This window comes from Magnolia sinica, chromosome 8, assembly GCF_029962835.1.
Source record: "Magnolia sinica isolate HGM2019 chromosome 8, MsV1, whole genome shotgun sequence".
NCBI classification, from domain to species: domain Eukaryota; kingdom Viridiplantae; phylum Streptophyta; class Magnoliopsida; order Magnoliales; family Magnoliaceae; genus Magnolia; species Magnolia sinica.
Genome location: NC_080580.1, coordinates 5771574 through 5799412, shown reverse-complemented (window position 1 = coordinate 5799412; position 27839 = coordinate 5771574). Strand labels below are relative to the sequence as shown.

The window sequence follows — 27839 nt, the reverse complement described above, 5'->3', positions numbered from 1 at the left end:
CTGTTTAGCTCCCCCTCTCCCATCACAACATTGCCCAAAAGCAAGTGGCTCATTTTCACTGCAGCCGACCACATCTCAAAATCAATGGAAGCAGCAAAAGACATGCAAATCCAGGAAATGAAAGCCTCTCGTTTGGTAATCTTCCCAATCCCATTCCAAGGACACCTAAATCCTATGCTTCAACTGGCCACTCTCCTACACTCCAAAGGATTCTCAATCACCATAATTCATACTCATTTCAACTCTCCCAATCCATCCAACTTCCCCAACTTTCACTTTGAGTCCATAACGGACGGCTTATCGGACGATCAGGCCTTAATCGAGGACCCGATAACCCTTATCTCCATCCTCAACGACACGTGCCAAGTACCGTTCCAGGATTGCTTGTCTCGGTTACTATCAGACGGCCCAGATGGCCTGATTAAGTGCATCATCACCGACGTGATCTTCCCTTTCGCTGGAGCCGTCGCTGAGAAGTTGGGGCTGCCGAGGATTGTGCTACGTACGAACGGTGCCACCGCTGCTTGGGCAATTGCAGCTTATAAGCTTCTACAAGAAAAGGGATGCATTTCCATCAAAGGTATGTATGCAGGTACGTTGTGGCCTGTTTGGGTGTTTGGGAAATTTTGATTGGATTCAAATGCAATCTTGTTTCGGGGTGGGCGAAGACCCCTTATTATTAAATTTTTTTTTTTCCATGGCGCCCAAACTTCAGGACGTCCTGGATCTTAGGTGGACCACACCATGTAAAATCATGCCTAAAACCTCTTAAAATCATGAGGTGTGGCCCACCAGAGTTTTCAAATGGTCTTATTTTTAGACTGTCTATGCATCCTGATGAGACGCATCTTCTGCATGAATTAGATGGCATATACAAAACACAGTTGGCGCAACACACTGCGTCCCCATCCCACTATTCCGGTGGTGAGGCCCACCTGAGTTCTGGAGCGAACCTGATGAAAGCCTGAATTTTGCACACGTGTGCCGCACCGATATATGGGGAAGTTATCTTTGACTAACCCATATGCACAGCTGCTTCTGACCCGATTAACGAACCTTTTCTTTTGTTTGGGTCCATTCGGTTCACTGCAGGATGGACACGATTAACCAAGGCATAGGAAATTTATATATATATCCCGCGCACCGTACCGTAGGATAACTTCTGCATGCGCACCAGATTCCCACTCGTCATACCAACTTAGACAAGTGTGCTACAAGTGAGCCTCAACATAATGTTTTGCTGTCATCCACTCCGACAATTCGGTCTGTGATGGCAATTGAACCATTGGGTGAAAAAACTCTGGCTGATTTATGATTTACGGGTCACAAAAAGGAAAACAGTGGGAGAAGAGAAGCCTACATTTGAATTTTTACAAGACCTGACATGGAGTTTATGTGAAATCCATTCCATCCATTAGCTACCTTGTGGAATTTAGTATATCGATATCAAACATTAAACCTATATGCAATGTATGTGGATCACACCAAGTGAAGTAATTTGAATGGTGGGGGGTCCCCTACAAGGTTTCCACTCATGTGGCCCACTATAATTATATATAATTATAGATGTGGCTGATGTTGAAGCAATACACCTAAATTATCATCATGCCCCATTATGGTTGGAGTGGATTTTACATACATGTCAAGGTGGGCCTACCTCCAACTGACCCAGCATTGGTTGGGATGTTGTCCTATGTCATGGATTACACGCTGTGACCGCTGGCAACTGCATAGCAGCTGGTTGGTAGTCGTTCGCCCAATAATGATGTATGTGTTTAATCCAAGCCGTTCATCTATTTTTTCAGCTGATTGTGTGGCATGATAAAAAAAATGAGTCAAATCCAATCTCAAGTGGAACATGTCACAAGAAAGATTGCTGGAAAGTCCACCATTAAAAAATTCTTTAGGCCAGATTAAGTTTTGGATCAATCTAATATTTGTGTTTTCTCTTCATCCAGGTCTCTGTGACCTAATCAATAGGTTGGATGGTAAATAAAATGTAACCTAAGAATTTTCAATGATGGGTGTTTAATCACCACTATTTTCGTGTGGTGTGGTCCACTTTAAATTTGGATATTACTCATTTTTAGGTTTATGCCATAAATTGAGCTGGAAAAATGGATGGACAACTTAGATTAAATATATACATCATTGTTGGGCCCACTACCACCGACCTGTAGCAAGGTCGCTACTGACAGGGTCGACGTGCATTAATCCATCTCTGATGCATCCCAACCATTACTGTGTCAGCTGTGGTGGGCCAACCTTGATGTGTCTTTGAAATCCGTTCCATTCATAAGGTGTGTGACAATAATTTAGCCGTCAGAATAAAAGATCAGCCATGTTTATAATGTTGGTAGGTCATATGAGTAAAAATAGTACAGGGATTCCCATTATCCAAATGGTTTCACTTAGTGTGGTCCATCTAAATCACGAATCTACCTACTTTTTGAGACATACAGCTAAATTTATATCATGAACCTAATGACCGACCGAGGTGGATTTCATTAATGCATCACGGTGGGGCTTAATCCTAGCTTACCTTTATACTTGAATTGGTTGGTGTGCAAAATATCTTGTGCGGTACCATGTGCAGTAGACCCTGTGCGGTACCATGCGCAGTAGACCGCTGCTCTCTCTCTCTCTCTCTCTCTCTCTCTCTCTATATATATATATATATTTTGGTGTGCAAAATATCTTGTGTGGTACCGTGAGACCATTGCTATATATATATATATATATATATATATATATATATATATATATATATATATATATATATATATATATATATATTTTGGTGTGCAAAATATCTTGTGCGGTACCCTGAGACCATTGCTATATATATGTGTGTGTGTGAAAAAAGGTTCTATGCGGTTGAGCTCATGGGAACTTCCCATGAGGTTGAACTGTGTGGGCCCCACCGTGATGTGTGTCGAACATCAATACCGTCCATTTGATGGGTCTCATTTAAATTATGGGATAACCTAAAAATCAGCCGTCGTATACAGAACTTAGGTGGGCCATACCATGTAAAATCATCTGAAGACATGCCTAAAACATATAAAAGCACTTCGTGGAGCCCACATGAAATTTGGATGTGACTGAAACTTGGTCTGACCCCTCATCCAAGTAGGACACATATAATGGATGGGTTGGATTTGTGAACCACATCTTGATGGGCCCAACAAATGATTATAAAACTTTTAAAGGAGCATAACCCCTGTCAACTTTTGTATGTGGTGTGGCCTGCACAAGTCACGAATTGACTTGATTTTTAAGCCCTATGCCCACCATGGAAGGGTGCATCTGACTAATGGGGTAGATGTTCGACACACATCATGGTGGGGCCCACACAACTTGACCTCATGGGAAGTTCGCATGAGCTTGACCGCATAGAACCTTTTTGCTATATATATATATATATATATATATATATATATATATATATATATATATATATATATATATGCTCACCTACACACGTGCGCATCTTTGCACATATGTTAAGGGCATCTAATTCGAACGGTCCATGTGATGCAGAATCGCATGAAATCCCACTGGACCAATTTTCACTGTGATTTAAAACTCTGGTGGACCACAACAAAGATAAATGCTAATCAAAGTTTGCACAGTTCCATAACAACTAGTGTGCAATTGAGCATTTGGATATATATATATATATATATATATATATGCTGCACGTCTTCTTCTATGAGCACCATGTGCACCTTTGCACACGTGTCTTAGGCATAGAATCTAAATGGTCCACATGATGCAGGACCTCCTGAAACTTTATGGGCCCAAATTTTAGCTGGGTCCAAAACTATAGTGGACTATAGTAAAGAGAAATGCAAATCAAGGTAAAAAATTATTTCCTTTTTCCAAAGTCTGAAAGTTGGGTTTGTGAGGTCAAGGAGTGTCGCATCACGTGTACTGTTCAGACTCTATGCCTAAGATATGTGTGTAAAGGTGCGCATGGTGCTAACGTAAGAAGGTGTGCATGTGAGTAAGAGGAATGCTGGAATGCGTACTGTTCAGATTCTATGCCTAAGATATGTGTGTAAAGGTGCGCATGGTGCACAGAGGAATGCTGGAATGCTCACCGGAGCACCTTCTCTTTTGGGTGTTGATGATTTTACGTACTGTTGGGATGTAGATGTTAGCAACCTCGTTACAGGATAATGAAAACAAGAAAGCCCTGAGAAAATCCTATTGTCAGGAAGAACATACCACCAAAGCAATTAACAGTCTCACGACACTGTTCTCCTCGACTTAATCAACGGTCACAATCGAAGTAATTTTTATGATCACGTATATGATGATCATCATGCATTCCAGCTGTGTGGGTCCACTATGATGTGTGAATGCAATGGGCCTAGATCCCAACATCCAACCTGATTCATAAATCAGGCAGGCTACTAAACAGGAGACAACGAAGACATTGGGGAGGGGGACGCCGACCATAGAAATTGCAAGAAACACTACAAGAAAACTGGACTTTACCGGCGGTCAAAACCGCCAGCAAAGACCAATAAAACTGCCGCTAAAGCCTTTGCCTGCGGTTAGCTAACAGCCGGTAAAGCCTCAGTCGGCAAAGGCTTTACCGATGGCCAGGACCTTTACTGACAGTTGTGTTGGACGCCGCTAAATCGTCAGCGTTTGCTACATGACCAGAAAAGTGGTCAAAAGCTACGGATAAAATCCGTAGCTAAAGATGAGTACCTACAGTGTGGCCATAGCTATAGAGCAAATCTTTCTCATTAAAAAAAAAGGAAATAAGAGTGAAATTGAAGACAAATTTCTGGCAGAAATGTACAAGAAACACAGATTGCAAAACAAATTTAATGGATTCACTTACCAAAGGAGTAAAGCCATTAAATGGATTTTTCCCTGCTTTTGAATCTGCTAATAGATTCCTAGCATTTCGAATATATGATGCCAAACCACCTAGATAGGTTGAATTAAGCTGAGTTACCTATAGAAAAGAGCTACTTGACATCAATAAGCAGATATGTGAAGAGTATTAATAATCTAGTTGACAGGTACAATGCAATGTAGGTTTCCAGAAACCCATCAAAATCAGTTTGGTCTTCTACCAAAAATTTGTGGTCAGCAAGGCTTCCAAAGATAAATTTCAAAATAATCATAATAATAAGAAAAATAAATGTTTGAGTGAGGAAAATGGAAGGTTAAAAGTTGAAACCGATGTTAAACTTTTGCTGCTTGGACGTGGAAATCAAACAGAGACCATTTAATATTTCCAGGATACATCAGCTGAGTTGTAAAAATATACTGAGAATGCATGGAATACAAGTTTCTTGTACTCATAAGAACCAAAATAATAATAACAAAAAAAAAAAGAAGAAACGTGCCATGAAAATGAACCTGATCAAAGAAACTTTTCTTTTCTTCATCATCAACACCTTGTTCAGTAACAGGGAACTAGATTCAATAAGCCTTCTTTATGGATGAGTCCTAAAAGTATGACCCTCTTTATTAGAAGTATATCCAATTGGATATGGTAAAAATGAACAACTTCTAAATTATTGGTGCAATCAAATGAGGTGAGAAATGTTTGCCCTATATCCATAGAGTGCTTGCCAGGAATATCATCCAGTGAAAAGAAGCACCTAAAACTAAAAAATAAACTGTAATTAGCATGCATTGGTATTGGGCTGAGATCAGATAATGCTAATAGAAATCAGCAATGAGAGATGCCATATGTGAAATAAATGCTAGCACGTGCCTTTTAAGATCAGTAAGTGTTATGAAAATCAATACAACTTGTTGCTTTCTTCCAGATTCCAATTCCCTGGTTCAAGTTAAGCCCCAACCCTTTCTACCATAACACATTGAAATAAAAATTTCATACTTCATTGTGGCTGCACTAGTCTTTGGATAGACTCACTTTTGTTAGACTACACATTGAAATAAATATCTCCAGCCTGAAATTTAACAAAACAAAGGCATGGGAACCATATCAAGAATTTAAAAAGTAAAAAAAAAACAAAACAAAACAAAACAAAACAAAACAAAACATACCAGGTAAGATGTTACCACTCCTGTCAGTTGAATTACGGTCCCTATGGTCTGCAGGGAAAAGCCGTGTGTGGTGTCTCTTTTGAACTACCACAAATGTTACAGGTGGAACATATCCTTCCTCCAATGAAACACAAGCCTGTAAGGTGGAACATTGAACATAGAGATGGCACAATTACAAAGTTTTCATGTGATGAAAAAAAAAAAAAACTGTTTACAATGCAACTCGGACCCAAGTATGGAAAATCACCTTCCTAATTGCATCCAACTCATAAAGCAAAACTTGATTGAACTGGCCTTCACTCACCCCATCCCTGCAAAACTCCAAATCATGAGCCAAAATACCAAACAGTTTCTCATCTCATTCAAGAAAAACCAAGGCTAATCATAATATTCATACTCTATAGACTCTCCCAAGGTGAAGAATTACCTATAGAATATGATGCGATGTGGCTTCTGTCCCGTTGCTTGCCTGAATGCAATCAGTTGTTCTCTGCCAAACACCATAGATATTCTTTAAACACTGAATTCAAACACTTGCACCAATGATCATACGAAAACAGAGGAGAAAAAGACTTACCGGATCATCCCTTTGTTCATAGAACCTCTCTGAGGATCCTGCACAACTTGAAACAGATCTCTTATCAGCTCCTGCCGATGCGGCTGTGCCGAGACCAAACCTCGGTACTTGGTGACCTCTGGCGAATCCATTGAAGCTACAACCTACAATGCACATCAAAGATGGGTAAAAATCAAGTGCAAACCATAATAAATGAAAATTAATAACCAAATATAGCATACTGCCGCAATTGATGGGCTGGAATCCTCTCCTGGCTGTGGATGCGTGACATCAGCACCAAATATTATTGTGGGAACATCAGTTACATAAGGAATACGACTCGCGACGGCATCAGCTAGCACTGTGTTGCGACCTCCAACTTTTTACAATAAATAACAAGCACACCAAATTATAGCATTTATACATGAATAATATAGGGCCATAACAATCTGTAACACACTTTTCATAATTTAAATATTAAAATTAAAAATTAAAAAGAAGGATAGGTATATTTGTTCTCACTGTTGGAGTATTTTTAGAAGAAAAGGATAATGGAAGTTTCATAGACCATTCTTCATATCTTTTTTCTCCAGAAAATCCCCCAATCAAAGGCTTATGAGTTGTCTAATTTGTGATATGGCATTTGCCACTTGTAGGAAAGTTGTGGCTGCTTAAAAGGCTACTTAAAAAGAGGCAAAAGAACAAAAGAAGAAACACATCAAACATTCAAAGTTCAACAACTTGAAAGAATCACAAACCTTGACATTAATTTTTAAGGCAACATTTTCAAGATACTGTTTATTGACTTTGGATGCCTGTCTTGGTTGGCAACACTGCGATACTATGCCTGATGCAGGACATGGAAAATTAAATATGATATGCAAGATTGCAGGCTTAGATCACACCAATTCAGAAACAATCACACAAATTCCACATCCCACATGAAAATCCAAACATTCAATTAAAGGGGAATCTATGCGGGTCCAAGCCAACACAAGCTAGGACTGGACCAATAAAATTATAAACCAAACAATGTCAAAGGGAAATAAAATCAACTACTCATGCATAAAAATCAGTCCCTAATCCAAGGGATTCCCTAATTTCAATTCAAGGAACCCTAAGGTGATAAAAAGGGGCAAATCAATTAGGGATCATGTAATATAGGATTAAGATTCATGAAAAAATGGCTATGAGAGGATAAAAGAGGATAAAAACCTGAGCCAAAAGAAAATCCCGCGTGTGGACAGCAACAATGGCCCAGACGGACGTGCGTGTGATCCCGGCCGCACGCGTGTGGGGCCCACTATTCAGAAAAAGGCCACCTTGGCCCTGGTCGGCCAGGGATGGACTCCAAAACCTCCAAATTTCAGCTCGATCCGATGTACGGTTTGTGCGTGGTGCTCCGCCGAAGTTTCAGCTCGCCTGCGGGCCGAAATCTGGAAACCTGCTTCAATGAAGAAATCTGATGCAACAAAAGGACAAATTCAAAGTACGGATGGTGGGGGAAGATGGAAAAAAAAAATGATGGAAGATGGGGGTGAATTGGGATCGATGTGGCTTCGCACCACGGTAGTTAGCCCTTCGAAAAGGGAGGGCTTCGCACCCACTTTTGAATTCTTCCACAACTCACGAAAGAGAGCAGAAAAATAAAGCAGGAATTTTTTTATTAACTTCAATGAATGAAAAGAACTACAAGGGGTGCCTATTTATAGGGAGAATCCTATACCCAAAAACTCGCACCATGTGCGACACCTATTACTTGGCGATTAAGTAAACTAAAATAAAAATCAAACGAGGAAATCTAAAGCGTTCACAATGTTCTAAATAATAACAATAAGCAAAACCTAAAATATAAAACTAATCCGATGAGTGGGCCACGATCATGAGATCCCATGGTGGGCTTTTCTTGACTATCGGGCCACTTTTCTGAACCAAAACTTGTCTTCTAACTAGGAGGTCCTCTCTGGACGTCGTCATCGAGCCAGATCGATGGTGGGGTCCTCCTTCTACATACGTACGTGCGTAGGGGGGGCGGCGTGAGTGCGCGTGTGCGCGTGATGTCCCCATCAATGCCCAACTCCGTTTCGCAAACACGTTTTATCTTTCCTGCAAAATCAGAAAACAAAACGCTTTAGTTGATTCATTCCATCTCTCTAGGATTTAGGGTCTTGGCTGCACTCACCATATGAACCGCTCATGTCAGGTAAAATGATAATAAGCAATTGGAGATGTTTCTTCTTATCTCCACTTTGTAGTTTTGTAGTGGCTTGTTTGTGTACATCCATCAGAGCCATCTCAAAATCCTATTAGGGCGATCTGCGCGGATGGGCACCAATGGATTGGGGCTGAATGTCTACCAAAGAGAATGAAGAACTTTAGGGAGCATGCGACGAGGCTAATGTCTATATTCAAATATAAAAGTCAGAACTCAATACCATTCCTATATTTCGACACATGCCAACCAGTTCGTGGCAAAATGTATGAACTGCATCTGGAGGCAGACGTGAGAAGTTTATGCATGTCCAGTGTTCAACACTGCCACCATTAACCATTTTCTGCACACATGCCAGTACAACAAAATTCAAGAGTTAGATAGCAACTGGAGGAAATCTTCAAATGCTCTGACAAAGATATGTGATACGTGCACAGAAGTAGTTAGTTTAAGCTTGAATGAGCGCATCTGCATGTTTACCATTTGATTGCATGCCTGTTGAAAATGGATGTTTGCACAGAACATTTAGCAATAATAATAGTAAAACACTAAAATCAGAGTGTCAAAACAAGCAGACACCCCAAAATTAATTTCCAGCAAGATGCTATGGCAGTGTAAATGCATGCATGATGATATGAGCATTGAATGAATAGATCTGTGAAACAGTTAATCAAAGGAGATGCAGCCATCTTGAGAAACAAACACTGATCATCTACAAACAATTGTAAAAGCTACATCATTTCCTATGGCTTGAGAATTTTAGTTTCTAATTGCACCATTGAAACTGCATATAGGCTTCGAAGGTCAAATGCCTACTAAAAGGAGTTTTGTAAGTTACAATGCAGAGGTTCTAGTGGAATGGACACTTAAAACTAGAAAGGCTTCATGGCATCAGTGGAGTTGGAGCCTTACAATCAATGACTCCAGTGTAGCAACAGCATCTCCAGCATGTTAATCGAATTAACAAGAGAGAAATATGTTCCTAAGGTCATGATAACATTTTAAATGCCAAAATATGCAAGAGGGCAAGTTTAGGGATCAACCTTGTTGATCATATTCCACTGCCCCACTTGAGGATAGCAGTTTGCTTCACGCCCACTAGCACTGATACATGCACCATACACACAAATGTCGTTTGAAGTTTCCTGGTAAAGTAAAGAGCAGGTTTGCATTTTGACAATAATCCTATCTAGAAAAGTGACTCAAATATGTGGAGAAGAAGTATAGATAATTAGCATAACCCAATATCACTTACTTATGGAGAAGAAGAAATACACCACACAAGAGAAATGTGACCGCGACAAGGATCCAACCAATGATCACCAAGCTACAGCAAGTAGGAATCAGGCATTGGGTCAGATAACCAATGACAATAAAACATGAATGTTATGAAAAATTGCTGCAAGCAAAGAGGAAATATGTGGTCTTGAGCCTCGACTCACTGATTTAGGGCCAAGCTTGGGTGAGAGGTGCTACATAACGTCCGAGATCAGCAGATCCTAAGGACATGTTTTGGTTGATGCCTAAAAAACTTTTGTCATAGTTTATTAACTGGATAAGGAGTGCCATAGTTGCTTACAATGTAGATGCTTGGCATTGCATACGTGTGTTCTTTTACTGATTTTCATTTATACTTTATTATGTTCTGTTCAGGTTCAGCAACTCTGTATCCCCTGCCCATGTTGATGATGATGAAGGATCCACTTTTCATTGGAGTTGTTTCTTTAAGGGTAGAGGTTAGTAGTATGAATAATGTTCGATGTTTGATGGCATCCACAACAACATCTGTAAGTTTATCTTCTGTTTTGTCAAACTAGTTCTCATGTGACTACAAGGCTTATAGAGATGTTTTGTTTGGATGACATTTTCTAAGCGCTTGTGGGAGATTGCCTACATTTTTTTTCCTTTTTTCAAAGGCTTGATCCTGTTAGAGGCATGATCCCGTCAAATCTATCTGAGAAGATTCTGCACTTCAAAACATAAAATATGTAAATAATGCCAGAACATTGATGGACTTTGGTCAAGATTCAACCAGAATCAATTGTAAATACAATTACAAACAGCCACACTCGAACTAATAATCAGTTCTCAAGGATGCAGTACCTTCAAGCCCACTGAAAAATCCGAATTCTCATTGTTGTCGTTGTTAATGCAAGCCACTGGAAGAAGTGTGAGTAAAGTAATTGTAAGTTCCTGTTGCAAACCAAAGCAGCACACAATAATCAAAAACTCAAAGTCCTCATGTCCCATCAATTATTGCAAAAACAAATGATACAGCATGAGTTCTTCCAATAATAGAAACATGAGATGAAGGAAGAATAAACAAATTGACAACCATTCCAGAAAAATATTTATAATAATAGATTACAAATAAAAATAAATAATAAATTGCAAGGAAACTCAGTAAAAGAATATGAAACTTGGGTAGCCTATTCAACAGAAAAATAAAAACTGGGCAGAGATTATGGATAGAGTTGGTTTGATGCCTGGACCAGATCATCATTGAAGACAAACCCAAATGCGTCATCTCATGGGTCTCTGGATGGCTGCCTTTGGGAACAGCAGTTTATTTCAAACAAAATAAAATGAATGATTTCTAGGTCATTTTTTTTAATCTCATTCAAACAGAGGTTAACTCATGGGCAGATGCTTCGGCTAAAGGTGGTGCATACCTTTGTATATCAGTGACACTTATCCATTGGACAGTCTCCCATTTTGCTTCTTTCAATAAATGCAGTGGTTTATTCGTAAAATGTGGCATATAGTGCCATATCATTCAATTATTAAAATTAACTCCAATGGGTCCAAACTTCACTTGTTTTCTGATCAAAAATTACAATCTAGAATGAAATGTGGATAGCACCCTCGTTATAGATGACTAGATTTGCAGAATCCCCTAAACTACGGAGAACAATCATCCCTAGGGGAAGTCCACTTACAGTCATCTTGTGAATTTAAAAAATCCATTCCAATCTATGCAGAAGTCTAAAGAAAGGTGATCAACGAACCTGACTCTAGTCACTACTTCAAGGACCTGACCACTACCACCATTGTTGTGCTCACCAGCCCATATTAGTCAAGATGACATGACGTCCAATCTAGGTAGAGCTCTAAAAAGGAGAGCATTGAACCCGACTCTAGTCAATAGTGCAAAGACCCTAATCTATATAACACACTTGTATTCCCATCAGCCTGGCTCTAGTGAAAGCTGATAATGACCCCATCAAACCCTAGAACCACCCAAACCAATTTGCCAGTAGCTTTGCAGTTGTCATCAAAATAATGTTAAATCCAGCCTCCGTGAGGGGCTTCTGGTTTATCTGAAATTCTGATCATTGTCAACTCTTGCAGCATCCTATTGAATAGGTGATCAATTGGACCGCATAGATACACCACCGAAGCACATGGTGGGATGATATCCAAAGCCATGGTGGGATTGGAAACAGGGATTGAAAGACAAACAATGGGATCCACGGATTTTTCTATTCCAATCCAGGAAACACTCTAAAATTCCAATCATCATGACGATCCATATGCTTAAAGATTCACAGCAGCATAATATACAAAACGATCAGCATCTGATCTAATTGAAAAGCAGTTACGATATCATGAAATTTTGAAAAATTATATTAGAATGTAAACCACAGAAACAGAGCTTCTTACAGTTTACCCAAATTCCAAAATACTTATAATTTTCCATATCATGATCAGAAAAGCTAATGATTTGACAGATCGCCTTCCATACGAACCAAACAGTACATCTCCACTACTCCATTTCAGTAAAAAGACAACAGAACAAAATTGATAAGCATAATCCAAACATGAAATATATGAACAGATCTACCACAAAATCAAACCACTACAAGCACCAAAACCTAACCCTAGATCGTCCCGATCTATCAGAATCAACAAAATCTCTCAAAAAGAGAGGAGAAAACGCAATCTAGAGATAAGGAAGCTCAAATCTCATTAAGAAAAGATAACAAAAAACTGAGATTCAATGCTCTCAGTTGGAAATCGCAGCAAGAAAACGCATTTACAGAAGATCCAGTGCAGAAAACAGAAAAATTAGGGCAGAGATGGGAAAATCACCTACTTATGATGGAATCGAAGGAAGATCAAGATCTCACAAAAAGCGGGCGATAGAGAGCTAGGGTTTTTTTTTTATTGTTTTTTACCAACTCCTCCAATCTCCACCGTGGAGATGAAGGAACGATAGTGGAGAGAGGATTCGTGTGAGAGAGGAAGGCCACTAGGGAGAATATTCGTGTGAGAGAGGATTCGTCTATATTCGTTTATATAGCAACACTTGAAACTTCAAAGAGTGAGAGCAGAGCAAGCGGAGAGGGAGAGGGAGAGGAAAAGGGAGAGCACGCAAGAGGGAGAGGGCCGGAGAGGCAGAGAGAGGGAGAGAGATGGAGAGGGAGAGCACGCGAGAGTGAGAGAGATGGAGAGGGAGAGCACGAGAGAGAGAGAGAGAGAGAGAGAGAGAGAGAGAGAGAGAGAGAGAGAGAGAGAGAGAGAGAAGGAGCGCGTGCGAGAGGGAGAGGGAGAGGGAAGGAGAGTGAGAGGCAGTGGAGAGGGAGGGGGAGAGGGAGAGGCAGAGAGAGGGAGCGACAATGCAAATGGTAGGGCTTTTTTTTTTTTTTAAATATTAAGGGACCCTTTGCCTGCAGCCGTTAAAACAGGCTGCGGGCAAAGGGTAAGCCTATCGGTTGGCTAAGCCCTACTTTGTTGTAGTGAAAGGTGGTCCACCGTGTTGTGTATATGTCATCCAACCCAGTCCTCAAGTGAAGAAACTAAATGGATGGACAGAAAAATTGGTCCTTTTGTTGTATGCATTAAACATGGTGGCCCACTTGATTAGTGAGATGACCTGATTTGTGCCCAACTTGATTAGTGAAATGACCTGATTTTTTTAACAAAAAGATCTAGTTAAAGTGGCCCACCTGATGGAAAGTTTGGATCTTGCACTTGTTTGACATATTGGCTTGTGTGCTTACCAAACCTTAACAAACAAAGCTTGTAACTATATGGCAATCCTACATTCAAGAATTCATCCATCGAGGGGAATGGTCACATATGTTGGTCTTAACCTGTGTTTGGCTCTTGGCCAAAACAGGGTTGTCGTGGAAAGCGATTCCCAAACGGTAGTAGACCTTCTTTTCAACTCGACCAGGGCCCGTGGAATATTTTCTACCGCAAGAAGAGGATAGATTTTGTTGAGGTTAAAATCTGGACCACCCTCCACTCAATGCTACAAACCTCGAACGAGCCCTGGTCTTGCACAAAGAGGTGAGCAAAGGAGACCCTGGCTCAGCCGGGGGACCCTCCGATGCCTAAGTCAGGCTAGGGAATCTGGGTCTACGTCGAAAGTAGAAAGAGAGTGTGAGATCTTGCGTACCTGTAGCAAAGAGGTCCCCTGGTATTTATACTTGTGGGTTGAACGATCTACGTCTGTTAATCTCGACAATTTGCTCAATCAGCAAGATATTGTGATCGTGAAGATATTATCTGTAGTCTTTGGGTCATGCGGCATATCATGTCTTAATGGCACGTATCCTTGGGCGAGATCTTCGGTCACGTCCGTATTTAGGTTAGTCTCCAAACTCGGCACACGGAGTATCCTCACCTAGGTTCGACCTCAGCCTCGGCATACGGAGTGTCGTCATTCGAGCTCGACCTTAGGCTGTGTAGACCTGAGACCGAGTACTAGTAGTCGGAGCTTGTCAGTAGATCACCGAGGTCGGAGTCCGCTGAATGAAGCTGAGCACGAGGATTAGAGCTCGGCTCAGCCATCCTTCTTTGGATGAGGATGAGGGTTTGGATCGGCCAATCAGGGCTGTAGTTCCAAGTTGTGATTCGTTAGTGGAGAGCCTGTCTTAGCTAACCTACGGTCGTAACTTAGGGTCGGCTCATACTTGAAGAGGTATCCTCATTCCGAGGCATTGTAAACTGATTCGGGTAGCTCGGGCCGACCCCGATTATCCTTGTTTAGATTTTCCCATAATAGATATAAATTCTAATAAATTCAAATTTTAATTGATTGATGTTGAAAATGAATTTACAATACTTAAAATAGTAATCTCGAATCTAGGAAGAAGTTTCATAATCAAACTCAACTCAAACTCCCTAAAAATGTGAGTTATTATAAATAGTAAACTTATGACGATCATGATTATTACTTAATATCATTATTCTCATAATATTTGGAAGCCCTTTTCATGTTGGACACGACTCCTACTTGGACAATATTAGTAGTCTGATTTTCTAGTTGAATTTGGACAGCTGATAATATTCTTCATCTTCCTTTCTTTAATTTATCCATTTAGCATACACCAGCCGAATGGTCAGGATCATTCGATAATCAGATCGATTCTTCAACTATTCTCCATCTGCACTGGTCCCTATAATCTGAACAATTGACAATTTGCATTGAGGTGTACATTTGCCATATGCAGGGGTGATGAAAGAACGAACGCGGATTTTTTGCCAAAGCTTTTGCAGGAAGTTCCTACACTAGGAACCTAGGTGGGGCCCTCTGCTGGAAAAAGGATTTTCATTGTCGGATAAAGAGTTTCCGACAATCGAAGAAAAGATTCTGCTTGGAGGAAATCGCCTACGATGCTGTGAGTCTTCCATCACTTTAAAGCCTTTTTCATTGCATTATGTCGAGCAACTCTGACAAAGTAGAAGAGGTCCGGGGAGCTGGTTTAGACTCCAAACCAAAGACTACTGCCTCGAGACTCAGAGAGTCCGGAGGCCCACTTCGGTCCCGGCCTAGAGAACAGTGAGTCAGAGGGCCAAAAGCTAAGGCAAGAGACTGAAGAGGGCTCTCAGAGATCCCGAGGGGTGGTCGAAGGCAGGCCCCTTGGGAGGCAGGTCAAAACCGTTAGTCCATGGGGGCTTGATCCTGGTTGAGTCCCAAATGGCCTAGCTTCGCAAAGAGTATCAAATTCTCGACTCGGTGTACATCCGATCCCCTGCCCCCAAGGACCAAGCGGGCTCTCTAGCTGAGGGGGAGATCGCTATCTTCATCTATGCCCTTCAATGCGGGCTCCAATTCCCCATCCACTCATTCTTGCCCGAGCTGACCGCATAGTTGGGAATAGCACCGGGGCAGTTGGTTCCGAATTCCTGGAGGATCCTCGCCTCCACCTTTATTCTCTAACATCAGGCGAGAAGTCAAAGGCTGATGCCAAACTAGTTCCTATTTTTGTACATGGCCAAATACGATAAGGCGGATAAGGCCTGGTGGAACTTCTTAGCTACGCCTCCATGCATCCCGGGCTGGGTAACCCAACTTCCCTCTTCTAACAAAGATTAGAAAGGGAAGTGGTTCTGTGCCTCGGGGGAATGGGAGGCCCCTGCCTCTGAATTGGGTGGACAACAGGTCCGAGTCCCTACCAAGTTTTCCAACCCAGGTCGGCCACTTCTTTTTAGTCATACTGTACACTTGATCCATCCTTCCATATTTTAACTCTAAGCTTTGCTTTTGTTTGCAGCTCAACCGAGGGGAGCTCCAGACCTCTTTGCTCTTCAAAAGCAGCAGGTCGCCCAAGCCAGAGTGCTTCCAGAGGACCAGCGCATCTGGTTTGAACTCATCAATGAGAAGAACTTGGTTTCGTTCGGCTTCTGCAGAATCTAACATACTCTCTTTGCTTTGGGTAAGCGGGGTAAAAATCTTCTGGGATTTATTTTCTGATATTTCGTAAATTTATCTTCTCTTTTTGATAGGAATGAAGGCAGGCAACTCTAAGAGGAAAAGACTGATAGTGTCGCACCCTCCAATGGACGTAGTCCTCTCATCTGAGTCGAGGATGAAGGTGATGCCGAAGAAGAGGAAGACTTTCGAGGCTGAACCTACTCTAGCTGTAGTTATGACCTCTGCTCTCGGAGCCAGACCCTTTTCGGCCACAGCCATGACCTTCTCAGCCGAAGTTGTGCCCGTCAGGCCCTAGTTGAAGCCATTCCCGTTGATGCCTCGACCCCTGCCCTCGAAGCACGAGCCCCTGAGGCCCCTGTCGGAGTCGACCTTATCACCATCTCGATGCCATCTACACAGGAGCAGGCCCTTGAGGTTCCTCCTTCAGCGGTTGCAGGCCCTCTCGGGGTGTAAAGAGAGGTAGTCGAGGAGACTCTTGGTACTGTCGTTCCTGCATGATCCGTAGCTTACCATCCTGCCGCTGAGGCCGAGCTCTTAGCCGGTCGAACCGACGCCCTTGTCGGATACACCACCACGCCCGAGGCTACTGCCCAAGCTTCCACGGCCAGTGGGGTCGAAGGAACTTCCAAGCCCATTTCAGAGATTTTGCCTCTCGGTTATCACATGGCTTTGCTAAACCCATGCACAGCCAAGCATGTACTAGAGGTTAGGATAGTCGACACTCTCCCGACGCCACGTCAACTTTATGAATGATTACGCAGCAGTCTGTTACTAGTTACTGCCGATGATGGTAGATGTGAAGGAGAGGCTGAAGGAGATGGAACAGCTCGAGGCGGAGAGGGCTGAGTTTCTGGTGGAGAAGGTAGAGCAAGAGGCACGGAGGGCCGAACTCGAGGCACAAAGGGCTGAGCTCAAGAAACTGTTATAAGCTTCGGCTATGGAGCAAGAGGAGCTAAGAAGGGCTGTTGTGGAGGGTCGAGCAAGGGAGCTAACGCTCCAGGGCGAGGTCAACCAACTCCAAGCTCGCTTGGACGTGGCTGACCCCGAAATCAAGTGTCCGCATGGGGCTAATAGGGACCTGGAGTTCAGGGCCATGGAGGCCGAGTTGGGGCTCGAAGTAGTGAAGGAGAGACTCGAGATGAATCAACGGATAATTACGTACCGGTTGGCCCAGCAGCCGATCGCCCTCGAGGCCACAACATCTGTAGACCTGGTAGCCTTATGGGAAGAGCTCGAGGTTTGAGCGGCCTCGCAGGCTTCTGCGACTGTGGCTAAATACAAGGAGTCAGCTGAGAGGGACAAGGAGCTGGACAAATTGTATTACTTTGGCTATAACACTGGCTTCGATGCTTGTCTTGTTGAGGTCTGAAGCTTCATTTGACCATTGACCTCGAAGTTCTCACTATAGACGAGGCTGAGGATGCTGAATTGGTCACTTTAGATGAGCCTGAGAATGTCCCTCTTGTCGCCGAGGCCGCCCCTGATGCTCAGCCCCCCAGCTCGGTAGCTAGTCCCTCTACTCGAAGGGAGTGAGACTTATATTGTAATTTTCTTATAACATGGATAATTTTTTGATGATTTTTTAATGTTACTTTTTTGAATGGATGACCTTTTACCCTTTTGGTAGGGGGTATATTCTCATGTGCTGATTGCTATGATGATTCGTTGATGTTAATGTTTAAGGACCGACACCTTGAGAGATCTACCCCCCATGAATTGCGTGCGCCCCTTGGTCGTTTTCGTAGATTTATCATTGTGTGATGAGCTGACCCCTTTTTCAGGGGGCTGGGTCATCCGCGGGCTTTTCCTCTGCATAGAGGGGATCCCTTGGTGGATTTTCGTGGGTTTAACGTTCCGACCCCTTCTTTAAGGGATTGGTCCATTAAGTTAGCCTCTGCTTATGAGAGGTAAATTTTTCCATTTGTAGATTGTGTAAGTAGACGATGTAAAAAAGTAGGAACTTTTATTAAAGGCCTTACCAAGCATGTTGATCCAAGTGATACATTTATTGAGGGCCATCAGTGGCCAGTAGATTCTCATGGATAGTAGATCTTTAAGTGTTCGGCATTCCAGGGGTGGGGGAGCTGGCGCCCTTCAAGTTCCTCTAAGTGGTAGGAGCCTGGCTAGATCGATTTGACCACATAGTTGGGTCCGAGTGTCCCAGCCCCCGGCTCTGCTGTATTTTGGAAGACACGCTAGAGGACCAAGTCCCCTAGCTGGAACCGCCTTGTCTTGACTCTTGAGTTGTAGAATCGTGCCACTTGATGATGCCTAGCAGTGACTCAGAGTCTGGTGACATCTCTAGCTTCCTCGAGCAAGTCGAGGTTTGCTGTGACCTACTCTGCATTCTGATCCTCTTGGTAGCTTCTGACCAGAGCCGTTGGGAGGCCGATATCAATTGGGACGATCACCTTCGAACCGTAGGATAGCGAAAAGGGGGTCCCCCAGTAGACGACTGAGCTGTGTCCTATAGGCCCACAGGACGATTGGGAGCTCCTCTTCCCAGTTGCCTTACATTTTCTCTAACTTCGTCTTAAGATGGTGTTTGATGACCTTATTCACGGCTTCCACCTGTCCGTTGGACTACGGATGCCGAGGTGAGGCGTAAGCATTTGAGATGTCGAGCCCCCTGCATATGCTTAGGAATTTATCATTGTCGAACTGTTTATCGTTGTCAGAAATGATGGTGCACGGGATTCCGAATCGGCAGATGACATTCTTCTAGACGAAGTCGATTACTTTATGTTCGGTGATCTTCACCACGGGTTTGGCCTATGCCCATTTAGTGAAGTAGTCAACTGCGACAATATCGAACTTCACTTGTCTTTTCCTTGTGGGTAGAGGTCCAATGATGTCGATCCCCCATTGAGCGAACGGCCACGACCCACTCATGGGGGTCATTTCTTCTACAGGTTACCTTGGTATAGCGGTGAACCTCTGACACTTGTCACACCTTCGGACGTAATCTTTTGAGTCCTCTCGAATGGTCTGCCAGAAGTACCCCTGGCGGAGTATTTTCATAGCCAAGGCTTGGCCACCGGAGTGATTTCCATAAATACCTTCGTGGATCTCATATATTACATAGTCCATTTCCTCGGGTCGGAGGCATCTGAGGTAGGGCTGTGAGTGCCCCTTTTTATATAAGACTTCATCTAAGACAATGTATCGGACGACTCTAATCTTCAAGCGTCGGGCCTCCAATCTATCCTGGGGGACCTCACCAGATACAAGGTAGTTGTAGATCGGGTCTATCCAACTTGGGGTAGCTTCCACTGGGTTGACCACTTCCTGATCCGTTCGGTCGATGCTCGGGCTCTCTATGAATTCCACGGGGATGATCTGAGGAATCTTTTCTTCCGTGGCTGAGGCTAACTTTGCGAGGGCATCAGCCTAAGAATTCTCTGCCCTCGGAATTTGATTGACAACACAGTTCCAGAACAATTTTCTATCAGTTTCCTGGCCTCGGTTAGATAGGTCACCATCCTGATTTTCTTAGCTTCATACTCGGGGGAGATGATTCACCACAAGTTGAGAATCGCACCGCAAGTCAAGGGACTGAACCCCCAAACTAGTTGCCAGTCTGAGTCCCTCCAATAGGGCTTCGTACTCTACTTCGTTAATAGAAGCTCTGAAACCAAGCCTGGTGGCGAACTGTATAGTTGTAGAATTGAGAGCGACCAGGACAATTCCTGCCTGACGCACTTGGGATTGGACGACCCGTCGACATAGAGGACTCACCTCTGCTCCAACTTCGTATCCTTGATAGGCAAGGGAATAGGCGGGGTCATGAGAGTTGTTTTGCTTCGGTGTCTGCACTCGAGATGGTAAACTCGGCTATAAAGTCAGCCACAACCTGACCTTTGATTGCACTCCTTGGACGATATTGAATATTGAACTCCCCGAGTTCTATCACCCATTTTGTCATCCGGCCTGAGATGTCTGGCTTTTGAAGGACTTACCTGAGGGGGAAGTCGGTCAGGACAACGATGGTGTATGCTTGGAAGTACGGGCGTAGTCTCCGTGTTGAGAAGACCAAGCTGAGTGCTAGTTTCTCCATGCCTGAGTATCTAGTCTCGGCGGGTACCATTGCTTTGCTTACGTAGTAGACAGGATACTACTTGCCTCCTACCCTCCTAATGAGTGCAGAACTGACGGCCATGACAGAGACCGCTAGGTACAAGAATAGGGGCTCACCCTCTTCTGGTTTCAACAGCAAGGGATGCGAACTCAGGTTTTGCTTCAGTTGTTGGAATGCCTGCTCACATTCAGAGGTCCACTCAGCTTTCTTGTGACCTTTCAGTTGCTGGAAAAAGGGGAGACACTTGTCTATTGCTCTAGAGATAAACCGACCGAGTGTCGCTATTCGGCCAGTCAGACACTAGATCTCCTTCGTTGTCCGAGGCGAGCTCATATTGAGTAGTGCTTTAATCTTCTCAGGATTTGTCTCAATGCCTCTCTGGCTAACTTGAAACCCAAGTAACTTGCCTGAACCGACTCCGAAGACACACTTAGTCGGGTTCAGCTTCATGCGATACTCCCGGAGGATCAAGAATGTCACCCCGAGGTTCACAAGGTGGTCGGATGTTCTGACGCTTTTGACAAGCATGTCATCAACATAAACTTCATTGTCTGACCGATCTGCTTAGTGAACATCTGATTCACCAACCTCTGGTATGTTGCCCCAGCATTCTTCAGGCCAAAAGGTATAACCCGATAACAGTAGAGTCCTTTGTCGGTGATGAAGGTAGTCTTTTGCCTATCTAAGGGGTACATCGGGATCTGATTGTACCCGAAATAGGCATCCAAGAAGGAGAGTCGCTCATGTCTGGCCATGCTGTCCACCAGCTAGTCGATCCGAGGCAAGGGGAAGCTATCTTTAAGACAGGCCTTGTTCAGGTCTAAGTAGTCTACACAGACTCACCACTTCCAGTTTGATTTCTTTACCAAGACTACATTGGTGATCTAGTCTGGGTAATATACTTCCTCAATGAAGCCGACACTGAGGAGTTTGGAGACTTCATCGGCTATGGTCTTGTACCTCTTGGCGTCGAACGCTCTTCTCTTCTATTTCATTGGTTTATGATTCGGATGCACGTTCAACTTATGAACCATGACGTCGGGAGAGATGCTTGGCATATCCTCGTGTGACCACATGAAGATGTCCCTGTGCTGTCTTGGGAAAGTCAGCATCTGGGACCTCTGCTCGGAATTCAGCGAAGATCCGAACAGAAGAGTTTTACTCGGGGTGGCTTCCTCAAGTGGGATAGTCTCCAGGTCCATGAGGGGATCTTCTGTGGGATATATGGGGTCGAGGACGTTGATGGTGAAGGCCTTCTTTATTGACTCTTTTCTCACAACTATCGCATAACATCTCTGAACTTCATGCTGATCTCCTCGGAGGTATCCAACCCCTCCCTCGGGGGGAACTTTATCATCAGATGGTATGTGGACACAACCACCCTCATTGCATTAAGGGAAGGTCTGTCCAAAATGACATTGTGCACCGACGACACATTAATAACAAGAAAGTCCACAAGAAGTGTCACTTAATTCTGTACTTCTTCTGCCGTTATGGGGAGAGTGATGGCTCCCTTGGAGATCACCCTATCTTCGACAAAGTCATGTAGAGGGGTTTTCACGGGTCGGAGGCATGACCTTTCAATCCCCATTTTCCCGAATGCTTCAAAATAGATGATGTTGGCCGAGCTCCCTGTGTCATAGTCACCACACGCGCGTCATCCTCTATGAAAGTCAGACTATAAGGGCTGACTCGGAGTTCTTTCCCCAACCTCTCGGCCAAGTAGACATAGTGCTCGGGGTCTGAACTCCGAGAGTGGGCTTTGCGAGCCCTGTTCGAATCGCCTCCACTAGACGAGCCGCCGTAGATGGTGCAGATCTCGGCTGGTTCTTCTGCCGGCTTACTCGGTTACTCTTCTCTCCAGGCTGATCTCTCCTCTTTGGTGTACCGGCGCAAATGAACCTTATGGATGAGGGCTTCAATCTTATCTTTGAGGTTCATGTAGTTGCTCGTGTTATGACCGTGGTCGCGATGGAACTGGCAGTACTTGTGCTTGTCTCGATTCTCTGCATTAGTCTTCATGCCAACCGGCCACTTCAGGAGTTTCTGACCCCTAATGTCCAACAAGATTTGCTCCGGAGATATGTTGAGTGGAGTGTAAGAATGGAATTTTCTCTCAGGCCTCCTGCTTGGTCGGCAATCGCGAGAGGCTCGATCGTCGGGCTTCTTGCTGGACGATTGAGGCTCTTCGTTCCTCGGCCTCTTCTTCTTGGACAACTGCCAGCTACTTGTACGTTCCTACAGGAGTTGGAGAATTCCTCGACATTGGTATATTTCTGAGCCTTGCTAATGAGCTCGACCAAGGTGGTTGGTAGATTCTTCCCGATCAAGAAAGTGAACTTTCCCTCTTTGAGCCCATTGAACATGGCTGAGAGTGTCATTTTGTCATCGTAGTCTTCCCCTAACAACGCCTCCTCATTGAAGCAGGCAATGAAATCCTTCAGTGTTTCCTTGTTCTCCTGCTTGAGGGTAAACAGGTGGGTAGTCGGCTTTCGACTCTTCTTACCAGAGATGAACTGGGTAAGGAATAATCTGCTGAGCTCTGCAAAGGAGTTGATTGATTTTGGTTTAAGCTGTCGGTACCAACTCCGAGCAGACCCGGAGAGGATTATCGAGAAAGCTCTACACATCATTACATCCGTGGCCATCTGGATTTGCATCCACAATCGGTATGACTCTACATGCTCCGACGGGTCTCCAGACCCAAAGAATTGGATGATGGGAGGCATCCTGAACCTTGGCGGCATCACTTCATCCATGATTGTTGAGGTGAAGGGAGGCTCGGTCTCTTCCATTATCGCCTGGACTGCAGTTGGGACGGACGCAGATTGTTGATTCTTTTGAAACGTCTTAGACTGATCTCGGAGTTCCTTAAGCTGAGCTTCCCAAGGATTCTGATTCTCAGCTATTGTCTCTTAGGAAGCCCCCGCCACCTTGGGCGCTCTGCCCTGTCTTCTCCTCTTCAGCTGATGGCGGAGGTCGGTGGGGGCCAGAGTCGAAGTGACGGATACATAGGACGACTCTGCATCCCGTGTAGGTTTCGGGATTCGGGCGGATCGTTCCTAGGACACTGCATTGCGTGTAGGGTTGGGAGCTCGTGCAGACTGTGCCTGGGATCCTCTGGCCCGAGAACTGACCTGTTGCGGTCGTTCCTCGGGCGCCAGAGTGGCATCCACCATATTAAGAAGTGGCTGTTGGTTTTGCCGCGCTTTCATTCAGCTGATTTCATCCTTCAACATCTGTACTTCATTTTGTAGCGCCTTATACTTTCCTTCTCGGCTCCGAGTTCGCTGAGATGGCCCTATTGGAGCCGATTCGGTATGCAGCAGTGAGGAAGATTGGTGTTGTCCGCGGTTCCATCGCCATAACCTTCTTCTTCCCCCTTGCCATTTCTGATAAAACCTTCTAGCTTTTTGTTTGCGGTTCCCACAGATGACGCCAGAAAATGTTGAGGTCAAAATCTGGACCACCCTCCACTCAATGCTACAAACCTCCAATGAGCCCTGGTTTTGCACAAAGAGGTGAGCAAAGGAGACCCTGACTCAGCCGGGGGACCCTGCGACGCCTAAGTCAGGCTAGGGAATCTAGGTCTAAGTCGAAAGTAGAAGGAGGGTGCGAGATCTTGCGTACTTGTAGCAATGGGGTCCTTGATATTTATACCTGTGGGTCGAACAATTCACGTCCATTAATCTCGGCATGATTTGCTCAATCAGTAAGATATTGTGATCGTGGAGATATTATCCGTAATCTTTGGATCGTGTGGCATATCATGTCTTAAGGGCACGTATCCTTGGGCGAGATCTTCGGTCACGTCCGTCTTTAGGTTAGTCTTCAAGCTCGACACACAGAGTATCCTCACCTGGGCTCGGCCTCAGCTTCGGCATACGAAGTATCCTCACTCGAGCTCGGGCTCAAGCTATGTAGACCCGAGACCGAGTACTAGTAGTTGGAGTCTATCAGTAGATTACCGAGGTCGGAGTCTGCTGAATGAAGCTGAGGATGAGGATCAAAGCTCTGCTCAGCCATCCTTCTTCGGATGAGGATGAGGGTTCGGATCGGCCAATCAAGGTTGTAGTTCCGAGTCGTGATTCGTTAGTGAAGAGCTTGTCTCAGGTAACCTACGGTCATAACTTCGGGGTCGGCTCATACTTGACGTGGTATCCTCCTTTCGAGGCCTTGTTAACTGATTCGGGTAGCTCAGGCTGACCCCGATTATCCTTGTTCAGATTTCCCCATAACAGATTTCATTCGGGGAATGATATCTATCATCATCATCCACACCGAGAGGGAGGCCAACAGAGCGGCGGATGGCCTGGCTCGGTTGGCCAGCTCAAATCAAATGGCTAGGGAATAAAACCAGGCAACAGATCTCCCAAGCATCCCTCGTGGGGACCTCCTCCTCGATCGCACAGGCATAGGAACAGTTAGAGAATCCTAATCCTCTGTCCAGCGCGACCAGCGCTTTCGCTACTCCTAGGATTGCTAAGTTCTTATTTTCTCATATTCCAGTTAGTCCTTCTTTCTCCTTTCCCCTGTTTTTCAGCTTAGTTGAAAAGATAGGTGAGACCTGTATTTTTTCCGTGGAGCCTCCCCGAAATACTCGATTGTACGTCAACTTTCTTACATGAGAACTGCATTTTGAAAAAAAAAAAAACCTTATAGTAATTACCATCTCTAAGTTTTGTGGAACCCATTGGTGTGTGAAATCCAAATCAATCATCCCGATCCAAAGCTCAGGTGGGACACATCACAAGGCACAATGTGCTACTTGTTGAGGACGACTTATATGGGAGGGGGAGAATATAATCTAATGGATGAGGGTGGATGGCTCTCACACATCACGGTGGGCCATACACAGCTCAGACCAATGTGATATCTATAGTAGGGTGTGGGTGTAAATGTTGATTATCATTAACGCATTCATGAATCTATCTCAACCAGATAAACGGCCAGATGCCCTAGTATCGGAGCTTCCACCTCTCAGAATCAAGGATCTCCCCGACTTCAGCTTGACTGATCCAGAGATGGTGGATCGATTGGCAGCCAACGTGAAGAAAGGGACAAACACCTCTTCGGGTCTTATTGTGAACACATTTGACGGTCTTGAACCAATTACATTGGAGAAACTTAGAGAAGGTTATCATTCCCTTCCGATCTTTGCAATTGGCCCACTCCATAAATTCTCGCCAGGCGCTTCAAATAGCTTGCTAAAACAAGACCACAGCTGCATTGCTTGGCTAGACAAATAGGTGCCACGTTCCGTCATTTATGTCATCTTCAGGAGCTTAGCTTCTAGTAATAAAACAGACGTGGTGGAGATAGCTTGGGGGCTAGCCAATAGTGACCAGCCCTTCTTGTGGGTGGTTCGGCCTGGCTCCATCCACGGCCATGATTGGGTCGAACTGCCAGAAGGATTCGAAGAGAAGACGCGAGAGAGGGGCCGGATCGTTAAGTGGGCCCCACAACAAGAAGTGTTGGCCCACCCATCAGTGGGAGGATTTTGGACACACAATGGTTGGAATTCTACATTGGAGAGCATCTGTGAAGGAGTCCCCATGCTATGTTGTCCTTATTTATGGGACCAAAAGGTGAATGCTAGGTATGTGAGCCATGTTTGGAGGGTGGGACTGCAATTTGAGAATGGGTTCGAGAGAACTGAGATAGAGTGGATCATAAGAAGATTGATGGTGGAGACTGAAGGCAAGGAGATGAGAGAGAGGATATCTTGTCTAAAGGAAAATGCAACGAGTTGTATAAGAAAAGGAGGCTCTTCATACAAGTCATTAGAGAGTTTGATTGATCTTATCAGGTCATTTTAAATGCCTATTTTTCTTTATCATATTTCATTTGTATTTTCATTCTGTGTGTAAGCTACAACAAGAAGTATGCCTATCAAACAGAGCTGTGTTTCAGCATATCTATATTCCTTTGATATTAAATAGTGCACTGATTGTAATTTAAGCTGTATGTGAACTTTCAATACAATCATTTCTTTCTTGTCATCCTCTTCATGCAAGTTCCATTAATGGTTGATAGAGGTGAGTTTCTTTTCATGTTTAGTCTCTTCATGGCCAATGCATGGTGATCCAAAATTGGGATAACGCGATCTCAATGGCTACTTAGGAGTCGCTGTAGCATTGGTTTGATATTTTCTTTTGGATTTTAAACCTCTCTGCCAAAGAAAGTATTTCCTTCAAATATCATGAAAAGAGTTCACCAAGTTAATCAGGGGAACTCGACTCAGTAGGAAAAAAATAGGGGGTTTTTCAGTTGCAATGCAAGTAGAGGGTGGGGGGGTTGGGTTTTCAGTTGCAATGCAAGTATAAACTATTTCAATGACTGTTTTAGGAATGGTTCTGTTAACAGATGTCTTATTTAAATATGTCTATAATAGGGTCTGTGATGTTGTCGACAGACCTCTCAATGCCATCGAGAAAATTTGAAAAATTCATAGTTGCTCGCTGGATAGTTTTGAAGTTACCACTTGATGCAATCAAAGTCATCAACTGGTCTTCAATGGTTGTCGATGACATCGAAGGTCCCATCGACAACAAGCACAATTTTGCGGAATTGCATGATTTGTTCTCTATTTCGGTTTTAACTTTATTTAAGGGTTTGTAATCGAGGATTAGGATATTTAAAAACGTGCTTAAGGCTTTTGTGAGCAAAGGGAGATCAAAACTAGAATTTTTCTATGGTTTCAATGTCTATTCTCGGATCAGTAAGCTTGTCTAACACATCCACATCCCGCCTTATATAAGGCATATGGTATAAATATATTATATTATATATATAACACATTTTTTAAATGTGAATCCTAATATGAGGATTTGAATTGATTACATGATTACCAACACTTTGGTGAACCATGGGAAGAAATTTCGGTCCAATTCGAAATTTGTGGGAGTTGCGATAATGTAAAAGATTATTGCATAATCAACACAAATTTTGGATATATCCTAAATTTACACCCTAAGCCCAAAGTGGCCTTCCAAATCAAATGGATAGGGTGGATACAATATATATATATATATATATATATATATATATATATATATATATATATATATATATATATATATATAGGGTCCACGATCTCTCACCCAAGATGGTCTCCAACATCTAGAAACCGTACCCATTTCCAACGTTGGAACTGAAATTTTATATTTATTTATTTAAATAGGTCCCATGGTAATTTGAACCGTGGGTGAGATGGATAATCCTCACATAAGGGGTGAGCCTAAAAATCTCATTGAAACAACACTTCTATGGCCCACACCAA

General features: G+C 43.6%; 2 long non-coding RNA genes and 1 pseudogene across 2 annotated transcripts; 1 reads left to right on the top strand and 2 right to left on the bottom strand.

Annotated features, from left to right (window-relative positions):
- Window positions 1-17: 17 nt before the first annotated feature.
- LOC131252705 (UDP-glycosyltransferase 76B1-like) lies at window positions 18-26557 on the top strand (annotated as a pseudogene).
- LOC131252707 (uncharacterized) lies at window positions 6292-6751 on the bottom strand. Its single transcript, XR_009174655.1, has 3 exons — window positions 6619-6751; window positions 6473-6535; window positions 6292-6356 (listed from the first exon to the last, which is right to left on the bottom strand). It is a non-coding gene; the product is annotated as an uncharacterized LOC131252707 (long non-coding RNA).
- LOC131252706 (uncharacterized) lies at window positions 8671-9908 on the bottom strand. The gene is made up of 4 exons (XR_009174654.1): window positions 9857-9908; window positions 9037-9156; window positions 8784-8954; window positions 8671-8707 (listed from the first exon to the last, which is right to left on the bottom strand). It is a non-coding gene; the product is annotated as an uncharacterized LOC131252706 (long non-coding RNA).
- Window positions 26558-27839: the final 1282 nt, after the last annotated feature.